General features: G+C 41.4%; 1 long non-coding RNA gene across 1 annotated transcript in view; it reads right to left on the bottom strand.

Moving 5' to 3' along the window:
• Positions 1-299: 299 nt before the first annotated feature.
• Positions 300-17,461, bottom strand: part of LOC126087376 (uncharacterized) — a 61,064-nt gene continuing 43,902 nt past the window's right edge. Inside the window, exons 2-3 of the long non-coding RNA XR_007519749.1 lie at positions 5,841-5,955; positions 300-5,709 (exon numbers count right to left, since the gene is read on the bottom strand). This is a non-coding gene — a long non-coding RNA (uncharacterized LOC126087376). The remainder of the gene's footprint in view (positions 5,710-5,840; positions 5,956-17,461) is intronic.

Here is a 17,461-nt window from a genome sequence, read left to right as displayed (position 1 = left end):
AGATTTCCAGAGTTGTTACATTATAATTATTTAAAATATCTAATTTTCAACTAAAATTTACATGGCAAGCAAAAAATAGGAAAGGTTGGCCCATATGCAAGGAAAAAAAAGACGTCAATACAAACCGTTCCTGAGGAAATCCAGACATTGAACTTACTAGATAAATACTTCAAATCAGCTCTTATAAACATGCTCAAAAACTAATGGAAACCATGTCTAAAGAATTAAAGTATGAGAATGATGTCTCACCAAACAGAGAATAGAATTAAGATATAGAAATCATTTTTAAAAATAGGAATTCTTGTGTTGAAAAGTACAATAACTGAAATGAAAAATTCACTACACAGTCTCAATACATATTTGAATTGACAGAAGAAAAAATTCATGAACTTGAAGTTAAGTCAACTCAGATTATTCACTCTGAGGAACTGAAGAAAAATGACCACAGCCTTAGATACCTGTGGAACACTATCAAATATACCAATATGTACATAATGGGAATCCCAGAAGGAGAAGAGAAAAAGGAGCCCATTGCTGCAGCCACTGTGTGAGTCCATCTTGTCAAGGGTCTTCCTCTTTTTTCACTGACCCTGTACTTTACCAAGCCTGATGTCCTTCTCCAGGGACAGGTCCCTCCAGATAACATGTTGAAAGTACATAAGACAAAGTCTCACCATCCTCGCTTCCAAGAAGCAGTCTGGCTGTATTTCTTCCAAGACAGACTTGTTCTTTCTTCTGGAAGTCCATGGTATATTCAATATTCTTTGCCAACACCATAATTCAAAGATGTCAATTCTTCTCCAGTCTCCCTCATTCATTATCCAGCTTTTGGATGCATATGAGGCAAATGAAAATATCAAGCGTATCTTGGTCCTCAAAGTGACATCTTTGCTTTTCAACATTTTAAAGAGGTTTTTTGTGGCACATTGGCCCAATACAATACGTTGTTTGATTTCTTGACTGCTGCTTCCATGGGCGTTAATTGTGGATCCGAGTAAAATGAAATCCTTGACAACGTCAATCTTTTCAAGAACTATCCTTATCTATCAACGTTGTACAACATTGTCAGTGATAGGATAATATCCATTTTATGAAAATATAGCCTAAATGCTAACCCCCCAGAAAAGTTATAAAATCAATCCCAAAATCTCAGGAGCTTAAACAGAATAAAAATTTGTTTTACGCAAAGCCTAATCCAGACGTTCAAGAGGACAACTCTGAGGTGCTCCCTTCGAAAAAAGAAATCAAGTATGCAGACTGTTTCTGTCTTGTGGCTCCACAATTTTGAGGCTTCCAGGTCTCTCTGACATAATCCCACCTGCAGTCATTCAACTCAACGGGGTCCCCTTCTTGCCATTTTCCTGTAGGCCATTGCAGCCACCTGCCTCCAGCCATGCCGTTCTCTCACTGCTGCTAGAGAGATCCATCGATATTTAAATTCAATTGTATCACTTTCCCCCTTGTTGTTTTGTGACATCTAGTTAATTCTGACCCATTGCAACCCTGTGGGACAGAGTAGAACCACCTCATAGGCTTTCCTAGGCTATAATCCTTATGGGAGCAGTTCACCAGGTCTTTTCTCCCTCGGAGCCGACAGTGGGTTCAAACCACTGACCTCTTGGTTAGCAGCCAAGCACTTAACGATTACGCCACCATGGCTCCTTACTGGCCTTTACTGCTTTACCGTATATGCAAAGTTGAAAGTAGAAAGCCCTCGGTTTCCCCCGGCACATGGCGTCACCACTGTCTGCCAGCTTTTACCTCTAGTCCTGGAGCTCTTTGAGGACAAAGACGTGTTCTGTTTTTGGATTTCCAGTAACCACATAGCAAGGATCAGAAAAGTTTGTTGAATGAATAAACTAAGGAAAGATTAGCTAATAATATTGACATTAATTGGACTTAGACGTTAGCAGAGCAGTTACATCAATCTCACTTTCTGTATTGTTCCCCAGTTTCCCATATTTTTCAGTCCCTTCCTTTGCAGGTGCCTGTACTTACGACTGACCTCATTTCATGCATGGACATTTTAGTTTACAGGCACTGGTTGCCCAAGCGACCAACACTTTATTTTTTTTATATAAAAAAAAAGACCAACGCTTTATTTTTTTTCATATAGTTAGTGATATTTTCTCTCCACATAGTTTTCATGGCTTTCCCATGACTTTTCCTGAATTTCTAGTGTTCAGCCACTTGTTTTTATGAAAGGAGCCCTGGTGGCACAGTGGTTAAGCACTCAGCTAGTAACCAAAAGGTGGGCAGTTGGAACCCACCAGCGGTTCCATGGGAGAGAGATACAGCAGTCAGCTTCTGTAAAGATTACAGCCTTGGAAACCTATGTCTTCATGAGATGAATTAATAAGACATTATTTCAGATGCTGTTGCCAACATCACCTAAAAAATTCCTTTCAAAATGAATTTTATCAACTTAAGTTAACCAGCACCTCATTTTTGTTAATTACCGTGGAATAAAACAAAGTTACTCAGTGTTTTAAAGGTAAACTGATAAACTGCTGTTTGGCTTAGTTGTCTTTGTTCTGTTACACTGTTCTGGAGCAGGATGTTAAAACCAGCCTCCCTTCTCAGGGGTTAAAAAAAAAAGGGGGGGGCAATGCTGTTGTAGGACATGCTGAGAGTGTGCAGAGTGGTGACATAGGCTGAGTGCTCGCCTACCCCGAGATGTGAAAGTGGGTGAAGGAGGCCTTCTGGTGACACTTGTTTGGAGTGACTTGTGTGCCGGACAGTGTCTAGATTGGAAAGAGGTGGCAAGGGGGCCACTCAGGAGTTTGACCTGTGTTCCCTGGAGTTTAATTGTTGTTGAAAGGGTTAATTGCAAAACTTACAAAGAAGCATTACCAAAGAATAAATAACAGATTGACACCATGTAATAATGTTTGCACCACGCAGGGACTGCACTGTAGCAAGGAGTGCTAGCCTCTCTCTCTGCACACCTCACCTGCCGTTCCCCGTGTTCCCCACTGAACCCACTGAGGCAGCCTGGTGACTCTGGGCGTCTCAAAGGCCAAGCATCAGCAACGGGCAGTACCACATACATCTCACAGCAGCCCTGGGCACAGAAAGGACTCGATGCCCCTTGCCACCTGTGTCTGAGCACGTCTTCTGTCAGTGAGCGAGGAGGTGCAAATCCTGTTGCAGCTGGAGAGGGTCTGAAAAGAAAGGCAGCGTGCTTAGATTTAACCACGCATTACAGGGAGCCCCCCAGTCTCTGCACCTGCATCTCACACCTTGCTAAAAGGAGAACATGGAAGAAGTTGTGAGTACAAAGCAGAGCTCTTGCAAACTCAGCCTGGTGTTCACTGCAGCTAATAAGAATGCTTAATTAAAAAATGTAAACCCTGAGACAAATGCTAATTTGGACAAGACACAGGACAGCAGGCATAAACTGGTACTGTCCCAAGGAAAATGGGGCATATGCCTCCCCACCTCACTGAGAGGTGGCTGCTCAGAGCATCTGTCTCCATCTGTGGGTAGGGGCAGAGGCATTGTTTGGAGACCAGATTGGGGCTCTGTGGGTGGGTCGCCAGGACAGAGCTGCCAGACAGGATGGGCAGCTGTCTCCTTCCAGCAGCTCCCTCCAGGGTCTTTGAGGCACCCTCCAAGTTCTCAGTGAGAAGAGCCAAGATTCCCTCTTCACCACCCAAAGGAACCAGACCACAACGGACACCTTGTCAGACTCCATTCCCAGGCTAGCCTCTGAGGGTCTGACACACAGCCTCCTCAGCAAGTCAGGGAAAACTTGGAGCAAAGAACAAGCCTGTGATTCTCACCCCGCCCCCACCCTCTTCCACCCCACTGGTTGGCTGAGTTGGGAAGGGGAGAGGGGCCAGTAAATTGAATGGGACTTGGGAGTTTTGACTATCACTCTGTATTAGAATCACTTAATCATTAGACTGAATGTTTTAGCATCTTAAGAGTGACTTGAAAAGCTATGAAATCTGCCCAAGATTCCATCCAAGAGGCAAGGAAGAAGCAAGTCCACAGAGGGGCTTAAAGATCCAGGGAGAATGAAGCTGTGGTCTGCCTACCCTTCTCCAGCCCCATCTGTTCAGCCATCCAACAACAGACCTTGTAGGAGAGGATGGATTTATTAAAGGCTGTGAGAGAGAACTTCTTATACATCGCTCTCCTGTTTAGTTTCTTTCGTTCCTTGTTTCACAGTCGTTTTTCTTTCTCTAAACATAGCACAAAGGGAACGTAAACATACACGTTGATAGAGTGTTGAGTTTCTAAACAGACAATATGTCCAGGTGGCCTTCCTGCCATAGAAAATTTTATACTCGGCACCCAGCATTACTTCAGCAGGTTCTTGAAACTGAAGCTATAGATTGCATAGAAAATGTAAGGTAAGGACTCCACATCTTTTACTCTGATTCCTTTTAGAAAGAGTCCTTAGAAATTTAAAAGCTTCCCCTAATGACAGAAATCCATAGCATTTGCACGATGCTCAGTTGAATTCAGTTAAGAGTTCTCGTACTTCATCTTTATAGAGCTTCCTCTGCTTACCTTGTTTTTAAAAATCTAACAAAGTGAAATGGGATTTTTATAAATGTAAAGTGGTGGTAACTAAAAGGCTCTCCCAGAAAGAATGATGTTATAAAACTTAGATTACTTGAAAGCTAAACATAAGAATTACATTCCTGTGTTCAAATGGGATCAAGATAGGCCATCACCAGCTGGCCGTGGCAGTAGCATCATGAGAATTCAGCATCAGGGCGCTGATGTTCCATCGAGCCACACCATGATGCTGACCTCAGGTGTCCTGCTGTTACCAGACTAATTTAACCTCAGACACTGAAAGAACAAAATGGGAGTTTTATTTCTGTGAGCGAGGTCTAAAAATTAGGCAATGTTTCCTAGTAGGCTGGCACAGGCAGATGGATCATCCAAGACAATCCTAGAACTTCTTGTGTGTTTGGTGAATATTAATTTTGAATATGAGAACAACATTGTTGTTACTTCCTGACTCATAGCTACCCTATGCACAACAGAATGAAACACCGCCTGGTCCTGCACCATCCTCGCAATCGTTGTTATGCTTGAGCCCACTGTTGCAGCCACTGTGTCAATCCATCTCCTTAAAGGTCTTCCTCTTTTTCTTTGACCCTCTACTTTACCAAGCATGATATCCTTCTCCAGGGATTGGTCACTCCTGATAACATGTCCAAAATCTCGCCATCCTTGCTTCTAAGGAGCATTCTGGCTGTACTTATTCCAAGACAGATCTGTTCGTTCTTCTGGCAGTCGACGGTGTATTCAATATTCTTCACCAACGCCCTAATCCAAAGACGTCAATTCTTCTTCGGTCTTCCTTATTCATTGCCCAGTTTTAGCATGGATATGAGCAATTGAAAATAATATGGCTTAGGTCAGGCATACCTTAGTCCCCAAAATGACATCTTTGCTTTTTAACATTTAAAGAGGTCTTTTGCAGTAGATTTTGCCAATGCAGTAACATCGTTTGATTTCTTGACTGCTGATTCCATAGGCGTTGATTATGGATCCTTGACAACTTCGTTCTTTTCTCTGTTTATCATGATGCTGCTTATTGGTCCAGTTGTAAGGATTTTTATTTTCTTTATGTTGAGGTTCAATCTGTATTGAAGGCTATAGTCTTTGATCTTCATCAGTGGGGCACAGCCAAGATGGCGGAATAGACAGACACTTCCGGTGAGCCCTCTTTACAACAAAGACCTGAAAAAGCAAGTGAAATGAGTATATTTATGACAAGCTAGGAGCCCTGAGCATCAAAGGCAAGCTTAGAAAGCAAACTGAGGAGCAGGGGGAGGAAGAGATGGTTCCGAAGCGGAGAGGAGTTACCAGACCTGAATCAGGGGGAGCCCTCAGGCACCATTCCCAGGAGCAGCGGTGACGGGCTGGTACTAGTGTTCAGGCTCAGTTTCCTCAGGGAGAAGCAGCAGCCACACAGCCTACTCACACCTCCAGGACCAGAGAAGAACGGCGCTGTCAGCAAAAGCTAAGTACTTGTGTACATTTTACCTCACCCCCCACCCCCAAGCCAGCTTCAGCGGCTGAATTCCCGGGGCCTGAAATAGGCCCTGCTGAGTGCCTAGAGCCATCCTCCCAGCCTTAGAGAAGGAATAAATTTGCAACTGGGGGAAAAGATAATTTGCCAGCTCCGCTAACCAGGGGAGCTCAGGACAGAAGCGGCTCCTGTCCAGCCATAAACGGTCCATGGACTTTGAGTACCTTTCCCCTCTGCATGGACCTGTGTGGGCCTATTTCAGGAGAATAGGCCCTTGTTGGCAAACTCCAACAGTTTCAGCTGTGCAGTGGAGAGGTGGGTGTTTGATGTTTGACATTGCTTTGCCTATTAAACAGGGTCCTCACCTACCCACATCAGGGGCCTAAGGACTGCAACAGAGATCCAAGGATGACTGGTACCTCCCAGTCCTTACAACCGAAAACATTGGGTGCCCATGGTCCGTCTGCAGAACCCATCCACCTGTACACTCTAGGGAACAGGGGCACACTTTCCTCAGAGACACATGGGGGATGATTCTAAGCCCCCTGCCTTGTTCAGAGTGTGACCCCCTGCTGCTACCAGATACTGGTACCTACACCAATCACCCCTGCCCCTCTAAGATTTACTCAATGAGATAAGTATCTTCTATTAAATGTTTATAGATTGTGTATATGTATCTTCACAGGAGACATACTTTATCCAAGATCCTTCCTCATCCTTTGCATCAAGAAGATTTTGACCACAGCATTTTGAATCACATGTTCATTTTTTGGATGGAGGAAGAAGCGATAAATGAAAACATGAAGATTTCTATTCTGTGGTGGATTCATCTGTCCAATTTATAGATCAGTCATTAAAACCCCTTTTTTATATTGTCATTTTCCTTTGTCAGTCAGAAAAAACATAAAGCACCATATACTCCTTCTAAACATAAAGCAGTATTTACTCCTTTTTACTGTATTTACAGTCTTTTTATAACTCAGAAATGATTAGGTTTAAGGTACTATGCTGGTATGGCCTTATTAACATAAGGAAAGCCCTATTTTCAAACAGGATCACACCCACATGTACAGGGGCCATGTACAGATTTTGTGGGGACACAATTCAATCCACAGCATACTAGTAGGATGGTTAGCATGAAGTCTGCTCCACACTTGAAGACCCTACAAAAAAAAAAAAAAAAAAAACCCAGTGCTATCAAGTCGATTCCAACTCATAGCAACTCTGTAAGTCAGAGTAGAACTGCCCCGTAGAGTTTCCAAGGAGCGCCTGGTAGATTTGAACTGCCAACCCTTTGGTTAGCAGCTGTGGCACTTAACCACTATGCCACCAGGGTTTCCAGAAGACCCTACAGTGCACCTCTATAACATGGGGAGAAACATAGTTTGGGCTTTATACCTGGTCACTTATTTACTCAACAAGTGTTTATTTAGTACCCACCGTGTACCAGGCCTGGTTTTCACGACTGGGAGCCAGGTGGTTGTTGCCCTGAACTTTGTATTGCCTAGAAATGTATAAACAAAGTCCTGCCTTCCTCCATTGGCAAACTCCTTCAACCCCCTTATGACCGTTACGAGGTGTACTTAAAAGCATTTGTTAAAAAACACATTTTTCAATGAATATGAATTGTGATTCAGCTCGTCTGGGATGGGCCTGGGCTAGATAGGCAGGTAGGTAGGTAGATGATAGATAGATGACAGATAGATAGATAGATGATAGATAGATAGATAGATAGATAGATAGATAGATAGATAGATAGATAGATAGATAGATAGATAGATAGATAGATAGATAGATAGATAGATAGATAGATAGATAGATAGATACACATACGCACACGCACACACACACGCACACACACACACACACACATATATGGAAACCCTGGTGGCATACTAGTTAAGAGTTCAGTTGGTAACCAAAAAGTCAGCAGTCCCAATCCACCAGGTGCTCCTTGGAAACGCTGTGGGGCAGTTCTACTCAGTCCTATAGGGTTGCTATGAGTCAGAATCAACAGCAAAGGGTTTGGGGTTTTTTTTGTTGTTGTTTATATACATACGTGTGTGTGTGTGTATATATATATATATATACATATGGAAACCCTGGTGGTGTAGTGGTTAAGTGCTACGGCTGCTAACCAAAAGGTCGGCAGTTCGAATCCGCCAGGTGCTCCTTGGAAACTCTACGGGGCAGTTCTACTCTGTACTATAGGATCGCTATGAGTTGGAATAGACTCGATGGCAGTGGGTTTGCTTTTATATATATATATATATATATATATAAAACAAAAAAATCAAACTCATTGCCATGGAGTCAATTCCGACTCATAGAAACCCTGTAAGACAGAGTAGAATTTCCAAGGAGCACCTGGTGGATCTGAACTGCCAATCTTTTGGTTACCAGCTGAACTCTTAACTACTATGCCACCAGGGTTTCCATATATATATATATGTGTGTGTGTGTGTGTATCTGTGTGTGTGTGTGTATATATGTAAATATTTATAGAACAATATCATTAATATCACACGCAAGCAAAATTCTGCCGAAGATCATTCAAAAACGGCTGCAGCAGTATATCGACAGGGAACTGCCAGAAATTCAGGCCGGTTTCAGAAGAGGACATGGAACCAGGAATATCATTGCTGATGTAAGATGGATCCCAGCTGAAAGCAGAGAATACCAGAAGGATGTTTACCTGTGTTTTATTGATTATGCAAAGGCATTCGACTGTGCAGATCATAACAAACTATGGATAACACTGTGAAGAATGGGAATTCCAGAACACTTAATTGTGCTCATGAGGAACCTTTACATAGATCAAGAGGCAGTTGTTCAGACAGAACAAGGGGATACTGATTGGTTTAAAGTCAGGGAAGGTGTGCATCAGGGTTATATTCTTTCACCATACCTATTTAATCTGTATGCTGAACAAATAATACAAGAAGCTGGACTATATGAAGAAGAACGGGGCATCAAGATTGGAGGAAGACTCATTAACAACCTGCGTTATGCAGATGACACAACCTTGCTTGCTGATAGTGAAGAGGGCTTGAAGCACTTACTGATGAAGATCAAAGACCACAGCCTTCAGTATGGATTACACCTCAACATAAAGAAAACAAAATCTTCACAACTGGACCAACAAGCAACATCATGATAAACGGAGAAAAGATTGAAGTTGTCAAGGATTTCATTTTACTTGGATCCGCAATCAACAGCCATGGAAGCAGCAGTCAAGAAATCAAAAGACGCATTGCATTGGGCAAATCTGCTGCAAAGAACCTCTTCAAAGTGTTGAAGAGCAAAGATGCCATCCTGAAGACTAAGGTGCGCCTGACCCAAGCCATGGTATTTTCAATCGCATCATATGCATGTGAAAGCTGGACAATGAATAAGGAAGACCGAAGAAGAGTTGACGCCTTTGAATTGTGGTGTTGGAGAAGAATATTGAATATACCATGGACTGCGAAAAGAGCAAACAAATCTGTCTTAGAAGTACAACCAGAATGCTCCTTAGAACCAAGGATGGCGAGACTACATCTTACATACTTTGGACATGTTGTCAGGAGGGATGAGTCCCTGGAGAAGGACATCATGCTTGGCAGAGTACAGGGTCAGCGGAAAAGAGGAAGACCCTCAATGAGGTGGACTGACACAGTGGCTGCAACAATGAGCTCAAGCATAACAACGATTGTGAGGATGGCGCAGGACCGGGCAGTGTTTCGTTCTGTTGTGCATAGGGTCGCTATGAGTTGGAACCGACTCGATGGCACCTAACAACAACATATATATATATACACACACACATACATATATATTTAGCCCATCTGAGCATTGTTTCTTCTCCAGGTTCTTTAAATGAGCTTTGGATTCTTATTCTCATTTGACCCAGAATATAGTTCCCAATGTTACAGACAATGGAAATTGGACAGTATGAATTAGGTACCGTGACCAGACCCTATCAACCCCTGTCCATCTCCCAGACCCCCAAAGAACAGAGGCTGGAGGTAGTACAGGCCATCACATGACATGAGGGGAGTATGTCATAGTGAACCCCAGCTGCCTTCTCCAGCCATTAGCTAGATAAAGTGTTTGGTTAGAAGAATGGATGAACATCCATGACCATCTGGGAAACAATACCAAAAATTTATTTGTGAAACTTACTTTGGGGAAGGTTAAAAAAAAATCCTTTTTATTCAGAAATTTGGGACATATCTGTTGCTTTGAGGTGCCGTTGAGTTGGTTCCGACTCATAGAGACCCTACCTACAACAGAATGAAACACTGCCCAGTCCTGCACCATCCTCGCAATTGTTCTTATGCTTGAGTCCACTGTTGCAGCCACTGGGTCAACCCATCTTGTTGAGGGTCTTTGTCTTTGTCATTGATCCTCTACCAGAAAACCCTGGTGGCGTAGTGGTTAAGTGCTATGACTGCTAACCAAAGGTCAGCAGTTCTAATCCACTAGGTGCTCCTTGGAAACCCTATGGGGTAGTTGTACTCTGTCCTATAGAGTCGCTATGAGTCAGAATCCACTTGACGGCAACAGGTTTGGTTTGGTTTGGTTTTCTACATTACCAAGCATGATATCCTTCTCCAGGGACTGATCCCTCCCTCCTGATAACATGTCCAAAGTATGTGAGACATAGTCTCACCAGCCTTGCTTCTAAGGAACATTCTGGTTGTAGCTCTTCCAAGACGGATTTGTTCATTCTTTTGGCAGTCAATGGTATATTCAATATTCTTCACCAACACCGCAGTTCAAAGGCATCAATTCTTCTTCAGTCTTCCTTATCCATTTTCCGGCTTTCCCATGCACATGAGGTGACTGAAAATACCACGGGTTGGATCAGGTGCAGCTTTGTCTTCAAGGTGACATCTTTGCTTTTTAACACTTTAAAGAGGCCTTTTACAGCAGATTTGCCCAATGCAACATGTCTTTTGATTTCTTGACTTCTGCTTCCATGGGCGTTGATTGTGGATGCAAGAAAAATGAAATCCTTGACAACTTCAGTATTTTCTCTGTTTGTCATGATGTTGTTTATTGGTCTAGTTGTGAAGATTTTTGTTTTCTTTATGCTGAAGTGTAATCCACACTGAAGGCTGTGCCCTTTGATCTTCATCAGCAAGTGCTTCGAGTCCTCTTGACTTTCAGCAAGCAAAGCTATGTAATCTGCATACCACAGGTTGTTAATGAGTCTTCTCCAATCCTGATGCCCCATTCTTCTTCATATAGTCCAGCTTCTCAGATTATCTGATTAGCATACAGGTTGAATAAGTATGGTGAAAGGTTACAACCCTGACACACACCTTTCCTAACTTTAAACCATGAAGTAACCCCTTGTTCTGTTGGAACAACTGCCTCTTGATCTATGTACAGGTTCCCCATGAGCATAATTAAGTGTTGTGAAATTGCTATTCTTTGCAGCGTTACCCATAATTTGTTGTGATCCATACAGTCGAATGCCTTTGCATAGTCAATAAAACACACATAAGCATCTTTCTGATATTCTCTGCTTTCAGCCAAGATCCATCCTTGTTCCACATCCTCTTCTGGATTTGGCTTGAATTTCTGGCAGTTCCCTGTCAATGTACAGCAGCAGCTGCTTTTGAATGATCTTCAGCAAAATTTTACTTGCATATGATACTGTTCAATAATTTCTGCATTCACCTTTCTTTGGAATAGGCATAAGTATGGATATCTTCCAGTTGGTTGGCCAGGTAGCTGTTTTCCAAATTTCTTGGCATAGACAAGTGAGCACTTCCAGTGCTAAATCCGTTTGTTGAAACATCTCAATTGGTATTCCATCAATTCCTGGAGCCTTGTTTATCACCAATGCCTTCGATGCAGCTTGGACCTCTTCCTTCAGTACCCTCAGTTCCTGATCATATGGTACCTCCTGAAATGGTTCAACGTCAACCAATTATTTTTGGTATAGTGACTCTGTGTATTCCTTCCATCTTGTTTTGATGCAACTTGAGGCTTGAATTTTTTCTTCAGTTCTTTCAGCTTGAGAAATGCCGAGCATGTTTTTCCCTTTTGGTTTTCTAACTCCAGATCTCTGCACATGTCATTATAATACTTTGTCTTCTCCAGCCACCCTTTGAAATCTTCTGTTCAGCTCTTTTACTTCATCATTTCTTTAATTTCTGTACCTTCTCGACTTTCAAGAGCAAGTTTCAGAGTCTCTTCTGACATTCATTTTGGTCTTTTCTTTCCTGTCTTTTTAATGACCTCTTGCTTTCTTCACATATGATGTCATTCCACAACTCATTTGGTCTTCATTCATTAGTGTTCAATGTGTTAAATCTGCTCTTGAGACGGTCTCTAAATTCAGGTGAGATACACTCAAGGCCGTACTTTGGCTCTCGTGGACTTGTTCTAATTTTCTTCAGCTTCAGATTGAACTTGCGTATGAGCAACTGATGGTCTGTTCCACAGTCGGCCCCTCGCCTTGTTCTGACAGATAATATGAAGCTTTTCCACTGTCTTTTTCCACAGATGCAGTCGATTTGATTCCTGTGTATTCCATCTGGTGAGGTCCACGTGTATAGTCACCATTTATGTTGTTGAGAAAAGGTATTTGCAATTCAATCATGCCATCTCCAGCACCTTTTCTATCACCAAGGCCATATTTTCCAGCTGCTGATACTTCTTCTTTGTTTCCAACTTTTGCGTTCCAATCATGTGTAATTATCAATGCATCCTGATTGCATGTTTGATCAATTTCAGACTGAAGAAGTTGAAAAAATCTTCAATTTCTTCAACTTTGGCATTAGTGTTTGGTGAGTAAATTTGAATAATAGTTGTATTAACTAGTCTTCCTTGTAGGTGTATAGGTATTATCCTATCACTGACAGTATTGTACTTTAGGATAGATCTTAAAATGTTCTTTTTGACGATGAATGCAACACCATTCCTCTTCAATGTGTCACTCCCAGCATAGTAGAGCATATGATTGTCTGATTCCAAATGGACAATACCAGTTCATTTCAAATCACTAATGCCTAGGATATCAATGTTTATGCATTCCATTTCATTTTTGATGATTTCCAATTTTCCTAGATTCATACTTTATACATTTCACATTCTCATTATTAATGGATGTTTGCAACTGTTTCTTCTCATTTTGAGTAATGCCATATCAGCAAATGAAGGTTGCCAAAACTTGACTCCATTCACATCATTAAGGTCAACTCTATTTTGAGGAGGCAGCTCTTCCCCAGTCATCTTTTGAGTGCCTTCCAGCCTGGGGGGCTCATCTTCCGGGACTATATCAGACAATATTCTGCTGCTACTCATAAGGTTTTCACTGGCTAATTATTTTCAGAAGCAGATCGCCAGGTTCTTCTTCCTAGTCTGTCTTACTCTGGAAGCTCAGCTGAAACCTGTCTACCATGGGTGACCCTGCTGTATTTGGTTACCAGTGGTATAGCTTCCAGCATCACAGCAACCTATCTAGATTTCAAGAATATAGTCATGAGTTTGTTTTCAGGTAATATTGAGCAAAGAAAATATTGCTATGTTAAAAACCACTGAAGCAGTAAATCTTCAACTTTAAATAAGAATTATCTATTTCAATTGATCAGTTTTCTAGTGTGATAAAAATACACATATCATTTCTAAAATGCCTTTTATGTCTAACAACTTGCTCTGTTTGAAAATGCAATTTTAATAAGGGTAGTTTATGGGCTTTTAAGTTTATACTGCACCATAAGTTGCAATGATTCTTATGTATAATAAATTTTGAGAATCACTGCTCTACTAGTGGTTCTCAGAACTGGTACCTAACCAACAGCATTAGCATTGCCTGAGAACTTGTTAGAAATGCAAATTATCAGCATGAGTTCAAACCAGAACTGAGGCCCTGGTTTTAGTTTGGAAGTGATCCCAAAGTATGTCCATCTGGAGGCAAAAAAATGGAGAGACTTTTTGTAAAATTCAAAGTATACTGTTTAAACATCTAAAACTAGCAATTAAAAAAATCACTACACTAGGAAAGAGAATTCATTCTTTGAGGTGTGGCACTATTTAGTATGTGATTTGGTCTGTGAGCATGTTCTTTATGCTGTTTAGAAATACTGTGGATGCTGATTGCATTACCCACAAACCTGATTCTCCCCTGGAGCCAAGCGTGAAGGAGGTGTTGTATTTCACTAGTGTTCTTTGTCCACTTCGGTTAGTTTACTGGTGGGAGAATCAATGTTGAGAGACATGGTAAGCCACCTGCTAAAATAATCTGATACTTAGTTAAGACAGTACCAAACCCTCCCTGGGAATGAGGCACTTAAGACAGCCCATTACCCCTTGCAGACCAAGAAGGCTTCAGCTGGGCCTGGAAGCAAACCAGTTAGGCTAACCCTGGAAGCAACGCAACCCTGACCCCTTTTACAGAGCCTCTGAGATTCTGGGAAAGAGGCCTTGGACAGTTTATTCAATTGAATTCAGTTTCATCTAGAGAGAAAGGTTAACAAAAGAACCAGTATAAGTTACCTTCTTCATCTCATAGAACACTGACATAGTACTTAGGATGTTAGCCAAATAGTCCGAGTGCACTGAAATATAGGGAACACAGACAACTGAGCATACTGCTGCTACAGTTTAAGTCTTCGGAACCAACGTTTCTGAAATTACACAATGATGATCTGATAAACACTCGGGTCTCCACAAATTTGAAAACAATAAAATCAATTTTGCTGATTACCAAGAAGTCCAATCCACAACTCCGTCTTATACTGTTTTTGTAAATGTACTGTAAAAAAAAAAAAAGAAAGAAAGAAAGAAATGTTTGAGTTCTTACTGCTTCTGTTCTGAATAAAAACAAGGTTGATAGATTTTGGTAAAGGAAGTTTTTGCCTAACATTTTCAACTAGAACCAAAAGTAAATTGTGCCCAAAATATAAATGAGCTTTTCAGTCAGCTCTTAGACTTGAGGATTGAACACTGTAAGCCTTCAGTCCTTCTCCTGTCATTAAAGGTGATATACGGTCTTGAGAAATGCCAGAAGGGGAGTGCTCTAGGACTCACACGACTTACTAAAAACATCATTTCGAGAGTTTAAGTCATTAATGCAAATTATTATTGCCCAAAATAAGTTATAACAAAGAAAAACTAAATAAGGAATAAACCGTGACCACTTTCTCCAATATATGATCAGATAATATGACAAGGCGTTTTAACTTGGAATTTCATGGAAAATCAAACTCATAGCTTTCTATATACATGACCTAAACTGCCATGCCTTTTGCACTGTAGGGACACTGTAATTCACAAACAAATGTTCAAAAAATTGAGGTTTTTTTTTTTCCTCTCCAGCATTATAACTGTTATTAATTGCCGATGAATCAATTTCAACTAAATAGTATACTGCTAAAGTTCTGTTGTTGTTAGGTGCCATCGAGTTGGTTCCAACTCATAACGACCCAATGCACAACAGAATGAAATACTTCCCAGTCCTGTACCATCCTCACAATCGTTGCTATGCTTGAGCCCATTGTTGCAGCCACTGTGTCAATCTACCTCGTTTCCTCTTTTTTGCTGACCCTCTACTTTACCATGATGTCCTTCTTCGGCGACTGATCCTTCCAGATACCATGTCCAAAGTATGTGAGTATGTGAGATGTAGTCTTGCCATCCTTGCTTCTAAGGAGCATTCTGGCTGTACTTATTCCAAGACAGACTTGTTCATTCTTTTGGCAGTCCATGGTATGTTCAATATTCTTCACCAACACCACAATTCAAAGGCGTCAATTCTTCTTCGGTCTTCCTTATTCACTGTCCAGTTTTTGCATGCATATGAGGCGACTGAAAACACCATGGCTTGGGACAGGAACACCTTCATCTTCAAGGTGACATCTGTGCTTTTCAACACTTTAAAGAGGTCTTTTGCAGCAGATTTACCCAACGTAGTGCGTCTTTTGATTTCTTGACTGCTGCTTCCATGGATGTTGATTGTGGATCCAAGTAAAATGAAATCCTTGACAACCTCAGTCTTTTCTCCATTTATCATGATGTTGCTTATTGTGAAAAGATTTTTTTTTCTTTATGTTGAGGTGTAATCCATGCTGACAGCTGTGGTCTTTGATCTTCATAAGTAGTTCATCAAAGTTCTAGGAGAAGAAAATACACTTATCTGAAAACACAGTCATTGTGGGTTTTCTGCTTTTGAGAAAGGTAAAGAAATAGTCCACACTTGTGAAATACAGTTCTAGTATGCTGATAAAACCATTGATTTTTCTAGATTTATCAACTATAGGGTATTTGTCTAAAAAAATGAACTTGCTATTCATGAAAAAGGTTTCACTTGAGGTTTATGAAACTCTGTTTTCTTCCTATTCATACATATACAGGCCAGTTTTTAATTGCTTTTGTATGCACTATTTCTTTTCTAATAACATTTGTTATATAAAGTGAACTCACCTTGGATATCTTATGCAGTCTAATTCACTCAGCATAAACAATCCAGGTGAGACCCAATAATTATTTTAAAGTAGCCATAAAGGTTACAGTTCTGGCAAAACTGAGTTGTTTTTGGACCAACGCTCCTACCAAGAACAATTAGAAAACCTCAATGAAATACAACAAACATTGTTTTGAAAATATCAGAGTTCTACCAAGGCAGTGAGAATTTGCAGGACCAAGATATGACAGAGGAGGCATTTGAAAGAGGTAGGAGTGTCGTTCATATCTTGGGGCTATTTCTACCCTTAAGGCAATTGTCAACTCAAAAGCAAAAGCAGTCAATGGCAAATTAAGAAGCTGCCAGAGCAAGCAGCCATGTAAGATGCATCAATGAGTCTCACCCCACCTGGATCAAAGGAGAATGAAGAACACCAAGGACACAATGTAATTACTAGCCCAAGAGACAGAAAGGGCCACATGAACCAGAGACTACATCATCCTGAGACCAGAAGAACTAGATGGTGCCCGGCTACAACAAATGACTGCCCTGACAGGGAACACAACAGAGAACCCCTGAGGGAGCAGGAGAGCAGTGGGATGCAGACCCCATATTCTCATAAAAAGACCAGACTTAATGGTCTGACTGAAACTAGAAGGACCCTGGTGGTCATGGTCCCCAGACCTTCTGTTGGCCCAGGACAGGAACCATTCCTGAAGCCAACTCTTCAGACATGGATTGGACTGGACAGTGTTGGAGAGGGATGCTGGTGAGGAGTGAGCTTCTTGGATCAGGGGGACACTTGAGATTATGTTGGCATCTCCTGCCTGGTGGGGAGATGAGAGGGTAGAGGGGTTAGAAGCTGGCGAAATGGATACGAAAAGAGAGAGTGGAGGGAGGGAACAGGCTATATCATTAGGGGGAGAGTAATTGGGAGTATGTAGCAAGGTATATATAAGTTTTTATGTGAGATGCTGACTTGATTTGTAAATTTTCACTTAAAGCACAATAAAAATTATAAAAAGAAGAAGAAGCTGAGCAGGACTTTTGATCATCTCAAC

Source organism: Elephas maximus, chromosome 1, assembly GCF_024166365.1.
Source record: "Elephas maximus indicus isolate mEleMax1 chromosome 1, mEleMax1 primary haplotype, whole genome shotgun sequence".
Classification (NCBI taxonomy): Eukaryota; Metazoa; Chordata; class Mammalia; order Proboscidea; family Elephantidae; genus Elephas; species Elephas maximus.
This window is presented reverse-complemented; position numbering and strand designations above follow the sequence as displayed.